General features: G+C 46.3%; 1 pseudogene; it reads right to left on the bottom strand.

The window, feature by feature from the left end:
• LOC136634096 (5S ribosomal RNA) overlaps positions 1-29 on the bottom strand; it is a 123-nt pseudogene extending 94 nt beyond the window's left edge.
• Positions 30-7,935: the final 7,906 nt, after the last annotated feature.

A 7,935-nucleotide genomic window follows, 5' to 3' on the forward strand; every position in this document is an offset into this window, starting at 1 on the left:
ATAGTGTTCAGTATAGGGAGATGGCTGGCAACCTTCAGTCTCAAAAGACTAGGGTATAAGCCTACAGCACCCGGTACTCCCAGGCGGTCTCCCATCCAAGTACTAACCAGACCTGACCCTGCTTAGCTTCCCAGATCAGACAAGATGGGGAGATAGTGTTCAGTATAGGGAGATGGTTGGCAACCTTCAGTCTCGAAAGACTATGGTATAAGCCTACAGCACCCGGTATTCCCAGGCGGTCTCCCATCCAAGTACTAACCAGGCTTCCGAGATCAGACGAGATCAGGCATGTGCAGGGTAACAGTTTGAAATACTACTGGAAGTAACCGGCGATGACATCATTGCCAGTTACTTCTATGTTGGAGGCCAGATGCAGTGCTTTGCGCCTTTGCACTCCACTGCCCGGAATGGCTCCGAGGGGGGGGAGGGCCACTTGCACGCTGTGGTGAGGCTTTGCACCCACTGCCCTTGCACCCCACTGCCCAGAATGGCTCTGAAGGGGAGGAGGAGGGGTAGCTAGCACATCGTGGTGAGGCTTTGCACCCACTGCCCGGAATGGATTCGAAGGGGAGGGGGAGAGGCTTGCACGCCGTGGTGAGGTTTTGCACCCACTGCCCAGAATGGCTCTGAAGGGGAGGAGGACAGGCTGCTTGCATGCCGTGGTGAGGAAGTGCTTTACACCAACTCTAGCTAAGCCGCCTCTTGGCAGCTGCTTCTCTAGGTATTCATTTCCCCTGAAATTGGGATCGCGGTAACTAGATTCTGAAAGAAAAGCCATTTGACTCTTAAATATGTAAGGAAGATGAAAACACGCAAGCTTTTCCTTCCTCTGGGCTTCTCAGCATGTCATCTCCTTGCAAAATCCAATGAAAAGAACACAGTGGAACAATCCAGGAGGACAAAATCGGATTAGGCAGATGTTAGAACCGTTTCTGGATGCGCAGTTCAAGAACGGAAGCCCGGAACAATTCAAATAAATGAATCCTTTGCATTAAAAATATATATATCCCCTCACGCAAAAACAAAACAAAACAAAACAAAAACCAGAGACGTGCAGCGTACATATTGATACCCTGGAATGTAAGAAAAGACCTAAGACCTAAGGAAAGAAGTAATCAGCGAGTTACAAAGAATTAAGAAGATTGGCTGCATGCGGTTGCCTCAAACCAGTGAAAAGGGCAGGGATGTCAATAGCTTTCGCGAATTCCTCTCCATCGTATATCAGGGCTTACAAGACTTAAGCTGCAAAACAGCCAATCTACATTCTCCGGTGTCACACATCCAGTTTCAATGGGACACACGTCCACACCCCAGCACAGCAGTCCCCCACTTGCTTCCCGTGGAAGCCCAGGTTTATAAGCCGCCCATAAAAAATCACAAGTCATTTGCAAGCCGTTGCCTTTCAGAAACGTTACCGACATTTTAATAACCACCAGTGGAGTTCGGAAGCCGAAATGCCAACCTTATCAAGCACACTCACCGAGCGGGCGATGCCTTGTGCCAAGTCAAGCTTTGAAAGATTGGAACGTGCTACACGCAGGGAAGGCAGATATCTAGCAGAACTGACGGAATGCATGCCCTTAAACAAATTTCCCAGTTTGCCTCCAGCTGAGCCGGATGTATCTTCTCCAAGTCCCCAAGCAGTCCTGTGGACGACATCACTGCCTATGCTGTAGGAGAAGTCCTGAGCTTTGTCCATCACCCCATTCTCCCTTGGTGATGTCTCTACTTGGAGAACTGGGAACCCCGACTTAAACAGGGTGAAGAACTGGGTGCGAATCCAGCTGCAGAGGAGTCCATTGGTTCTGGAATTACTTACCACAGTATGCAGTCTCCTCTTTCTATCTTGTTCTGCCTACCCTGGCCTGTGACCAGGTGCAAGGCAAGTGCAAAGTTCTTGGTACAGGACGGCCAGGTGGGAGGAAATCTTTGGGGAGGGGCTGTAGCTCTGAGGCTACTGTTTCGGGGGTGTGTGTGTGGGCGGCTCATTATTCTGTGGTTTCTTCAGGCTCTGGTTTGAAGGACCCGGTCTAGCGATGGCCTGGGTTTGTAGTTGGCCTGTAGATCAAAGCCTGGGTATTATTAAACTCCTGGGAACAATCTCTCCAAAAATAATCTGCTTTTGTGGAACACTTTTATGGAACTTGGGTCATCTGTTTCAAAATTTCAGCCGTAAAAAACAATATTTTGGTAGAAGGACAGTTTTAAAACACACAAGAAGGGAGACAATGGCAGATAGTCTTGCACCGTGAAGCAGTGTCATTTTGGATGCAGTCTTACCGGCGCTATCAATGCTTCATCTACAATTTACATTTGTAAAGACAGGCAGGTTTGAGCCTTGAAGAAAGCGCTTTCAAGTTAAATCTGAATGAATTACATTGTCACTCCTTTACCAGACGCAAGTGAACCGATGTCCTTCTTCTTGAAAGCAACTAGCTAAGTTTATCTATTCTCTTTAATAATGCAATTTAATTTACCTACGGTTCTTTATTAAAAATTTATCTGACTGCAGCAGTCGGGAGTCACCCAGACATTTTTGTCAGAGTTGAGCATTAGCTTTCGCGAACACCACAAATTCCCCGCTGTGATGCAGCAACCAGCTTTGTATAGAAACACTCTCTGGGCCGCCAATGGATATTACATTTAAATGAGGAAGTCTCTTTCACCGAAATAAAATAAAGTTGATTATTAGAAAGGCCCTGTGGCTCGGGCTTTGCAGCAACTGTGAATTAATGGCTTACTTCCATTAAACTCACCAGCCTCCGTTTCTACTGGAGAATACACAGGGCCAATCTGGGAGATAAGCCATTGAAAGTCAATTAGATATATCCTCACACTTCATATCTCCCTGTCTATCAATATTAGAGGAGATCTGAACATTCTCAGCATCCAATTTAGGGAGCTTTTGACTTTTGGGGTGCGTTGCTGAAAGTGAGGAAGACAAATTATTTTATACAGCTGCATGGCTGGAAGCTGTCCTTATCCGCATGGAGTTCTCAACTTTTGTCACACTCTACTTCAGTGTTTCTCAACCAGTGGTATGGGTACCAACAGTGGTACTTGTGGGGACATCTGGAAACCTGCTGCCTGGCAGCAAGACCAAGAATGCAACAAAACAAACAGTGGTAGGAGGCTCAGCTCGGCGGGCAGAGCTCCAAAGCATGCTTTTCCACACTTGAAAAAGCCCTCCTGTCTACCCAGATCCTCTTACTGGTGTTTGTTGTGTTGCATCTCACCTCCACCCAGAAGTAACTGGTGATGATGTCATCGCTAGTTATGTTTGGTGGTACTTCGAACAGGCGGACCAAGTAAAGTGGTGCAGTGGAGGACAAACATTGAGAAGCACTGATCTAGTTGACTGAAATCCAAAGAGTCACCTTGTCACTCTCTTGCAGCAAACCAGCAAAGAATCTTGTCACTCTGTCTGGGACTGGAGACCCTGGCCACAAGCTCATCTCAACGGCCCCAGGCTGCACGGTAAGGGGAGATCGGCAGTGATACAGGCTCCCCAAAAGGAAGCAGCGGAGCGGCGAGGACAGATTGGGTGGTGCTATGGTTGCTGCAGTAACAGCAATCTTGCCCCGTACTTCTAGAATCATGCTTCTCCAAAACTGGTGAAGGTCCTTCTGTGCATAAGGCAGTATGTCAAGTATTATGTGTTAATCAGTGATGCCAGGGAGGAGAGAGAAGGCTGATGACCGGGGCAGATAACTTAGGGCAGTGGTTCCCAAACTGTGAGCCACAGCTCTGCAGAAACCAGCCAGGAGAGCTGCAGAATCCTTATGAAAAAAATCAGCCTCTCTATACAACGTCTAGAATTGTAGCCTTAACGGGGAGTCACAACCAATGGCCCAGTAAGTCAAGGGAACCACCAGTTGGAAAAGTTTGGGAACCACTGGCCTAAGGGAGAAGTTGCGGAGGAGACATAGGAAGGGGACAGAGTGATAAGTGAAGTGGTCCCCCCTACCAACTCCAATCTGAAGTGTCTGATTTCCACGTGTTAAGCATCTTCACAACACATCATGCTTCCTCATACACAGGGCTTTTTTTTGTAATAGAACGCAAGGGAATGACGTTCCTGCACCTTTTTTTCAGCACTAGCTCAACCCCCCTTTTTTTTTTGCACTGCTGGCTAGGGGCAGGATTTGAACCTCTGAACCCGTGCTCCACAGCCCAGCACCATCTCCATTGGGCTATAGGAATTCCTGTAGTTAAAAGTGCTTTTTGCACTGTTGGCGAAAGCAGGATTCAAACCTCTGACCTTGTGTTCCACAGCCCAGCACCCTCTCCATTGGGCTATAGGAACTCCTGTAGTCAAAGTGCTCAGAACTAATATATAAGGTCTTTAACCAAGCTGGTGGCCATCAGCACCTCAAGTATTAGTTCCAAACACTTTGAGTCTAAGAGTTCCTATGTCTCAATTGCTAAAGTGCTGGTTTGTGAAGCCAGAGGTTGGGGGTTCAAATCCCCATAAGGAATAATTTTTTTTCCTTCTTTTTTTTTTTTTAAGTGGGCAGGTAAATAAATAAATAAAAGATTAACAAGTGAGTTTCTGCACTTTTTTTTTTTAACAAAAAAAAACACTGCTTATACAGCATAGGTTTTTGTGGACTACAGTCCATTCCATCAGATGAAAGCTTATGTTGAAATACATTGGTGAGTCTTTAAGACATTACATGACTTATTTCTCTTTTAACATGGCCACGAAATCAACTCTTTGGGGGGGGGGGAACCGTTCAAAAGAATGCTGTGGCCACATACACAAAGAGTAGCTCGCATATCCTAGTTTGTTATAAAAAACATGTAGTAGCCCACCTTTCTTCAAACAGCAACAAGTCAATAAAATAAAAACGCAATGAAATCACAGAAATCAGCGACAGGAAAAAATCCCTTTGGGCTCACGCGTAAACATACAACATCCTCTTGGGCAGGTGAGCAGGCAACACTGCTCTAACAATCCTGAGCAGTTTGCGCCTGAAATCACACAGGGTTGGTGAATTTTTCACCCTTGCGAAACTCACTCTTTTGGGTTTTGCTCTTGCAGAGTTGTAGTAGACGCACAGCCCCGATTTCAGTGTGGGACAATCAAACAAGCAAAAGGGGGGGAAAAATGCTAGGATACTTCTGTCACCATTGGTAGATCACAGAAACGCAGGAGATTAGAAAGTCTGGACTAGAAAGTGATTCCAAAACAATGTCTGGGAACTCAGTCCAAGCAAATTGACAAAACAAATTTCAAAGCAAGGTGAAACACACACACACACACCATACTTGAGCACCCTGGGCTGTGTGTTCCATAATCCCCTTCCCCCCCCAACCAGGCTTTCCCCCTCCTCTTTATAACACATCACATCAATGCAGTCAACCCCAACCAGAATGTCCTACCTCCACTTGGTTCTCGGCCGGCACTGTCACAGCCTGCAAATTAAAAGGAGAGGGAAAAATGGCATTAGTATTGATTTGACAACTGGATTAATGGCCTTTTAGACTAATGAACATCAATTGTTCGTTAGGGCTAGAGGGCCACACGCCACACGGTCAAGACAAGAGGGATGCCCCTACAGGAACTGACCATACATAATAAATTACAATATCATATGCACAGCCTAAATGAAGTGACATCTCTGGGGCTGGTGTAACCCGCATTAAATTTATTTATAAAAGTAAAGGTCACCCAACAAATCAGTGACCAACAGGAAACCATTGGCCAACTCGATGACAGTCACACAACTGAATCAGAGTTCTAGTATTGGCTCTGATGGATGGAAATGAGAGCTCACTCCTACCTTAGTCTCTTGGGGGAAACACATTGCTAAAGGGAACACACTAGTCTCTTGGGGGAACACACTAAAGACACCTTATTGGTTCCCTGCTGGATCATCACAACATCTCATTGGCTCTCAGAACAGTCAGTCTCACTGGTCAATTATGAGTTTAAAAAATCCACTTTTTGTTACATAAGGAAGTTCTTGTTTTCCTTTTCTGGTTATTTGGCCATACCTTTGACAGAATACAGATATTTCAACATGGTTTGCTTCATTGCATTCTGCATGCGATCATCTCCCCAAGGATATAGAACGTGATGGTATTATTTGAAAATACCAAGATTTTCACCATTTTGGCCGGTAATGGTGTCACCCCACCTCCTGAGTACATCACCCAGTGCAGTTTGCACGCCTCCCAACCCCATAGCGATACCAATGTTCAGATCTCCATGTCTCTTGTCTTCTGCCCCTCAGTCTCCATGTCAGGACTGAGAAGACTGCTATACTTTTCCTTTCTCTGGACCACTTCCTACATAGACTTGGTCCCATAGAACTGAATGGGACCTACTGAGAACCATGCCTGCTCAGCCTTCAAATGGATTCTGTTTCTTTGCCATCCTGACAAAGCGTGAGAAGATGTTGGGAGACAGCAACAGGATGTTACAAGCTGGCAGAGACTGTAGCAGCCATGACAGTGCCTGTTTAAGTTGAAACTCACAGAGACCACACTGGAGCCTAGAAAACAAACTAGTAGCCAGTGTAATTCCCACAGAGAGCCATGGGGACATGATCCCACTGAACAGTCTGGCTACAACATGGCTGCTGTGTTTGGCACCAGCTGGAATTTCAAAACACTTTCATGGGCAGCCCCACGCAGAGCAAAACTGCAACAGTCCAGCTGGGAAACAGAGCTATCCAAAGGGTAGAAAACTGTAGCTGGATCTCAGACCTCTTCAGGAAAGATTGCAAGCTGCAAATTATCTGAAGCTCAGCGTCATCAAGACCTCTTGAACATCCAGGGAAAAGCCCCAGATTAAGGTGCAACCCCCCCAAGATTGTGTACCTGTTCTCTAAAAGGGGAGCACCACCCATTCAGGATAGACTGTACCTCACCTCCCACAGACTCGTATCTAACTGGGAAGCTCCCCATTTGATAGTTGGCTACTTTGGTTTGGCTGCAATAAAGCAATTCCCTATTTTGTTTCAACAGGGTAGTCACGCAACGTTTTCCCCTTCCACACAGGCACAGACAGACACACACCCCTCCCTTGCTGCAGTAGCTCAAACACCCCTCTGCACCTACGCTTCTAATTAGTGCTGTGCTGTTCCTGAAACCGTCATTGAACAGTCTTTTCTCCTCTCTCCTCCTCTGGCAACATCTGCTGATTTCCGAGAAGGCTTATCACTACAGCATCACTCGATGATCTACCTGGTGGAGCCAGGTGAAAAGTAAGACCCTACACAGGAGTCCATGCGTCTCCCAGCTCCCTTTGATCTCCCGTCACATGCCGGCTGTCGAACTGTGCAGGCTCCTCCATTTTCAGACGTCTTTCTATTATTTTTTTATTTTTGCTTGGTGTTCTCTCCTGTGATCTCCTCCTCTCTTGCTGCCTCTCTGACATTCTCTCTCTTATTTAAGGAAGCTGACAAAGGCAGTCAGGAGAAATCAAAGCGCCGAGAAAGGCATTCCTTCATGCTCCTCTCCAAATGCGAAAAATTTGGGACTTCAAAACATTTCTATTCCTACCTTGATTGGGGAGTGCATTGAAAGCGGATTTTTATTATATATATATTTTTTTGCAAGTGCTGGTATATTTTTAATCAGATTTCTGGAAGAGGCCCCTGAATTTTAAGCCATTTCTGCCCAGCGTTGCATATACGCAACAAGGATCAAATGTGTACACCTGGGCACAAATGGGTTAAATATGGAGATAGATTTAGGAATTTTCAGCAGGGACAGCCTTAGGGCAATTTGACTAATTTGGGCCCCACACTGGGGTAGTGAGAGGAGCACCCACAGCTGGCACCTCGCTCTGTAGCTGACACTCCCGCACAGAATTTTCCATGCTAAGGCATCAAAAGGATGTACAGCAAGCTGAGCACTGCTGTTGAACGGCCCTCCCTCCTGCCCCGGGTCCAACTGGCTTGAAATTCCCCACTGTGGAAATAG

This window comes from Tiliqua scincoides, chromosome 13 (genome assembly GCF_035046505.1).
Source record: "Tiliqua scincoides isolate rTilSci1 chromosome 13, rTilSci1.hap2, whole genome shotgun sequence".
NCBI lineage: Eukaryota > Metazoa > Chordata > Lepidosauria > Squamata > Scincidae > Tiliqua > Tiliqua scincoides.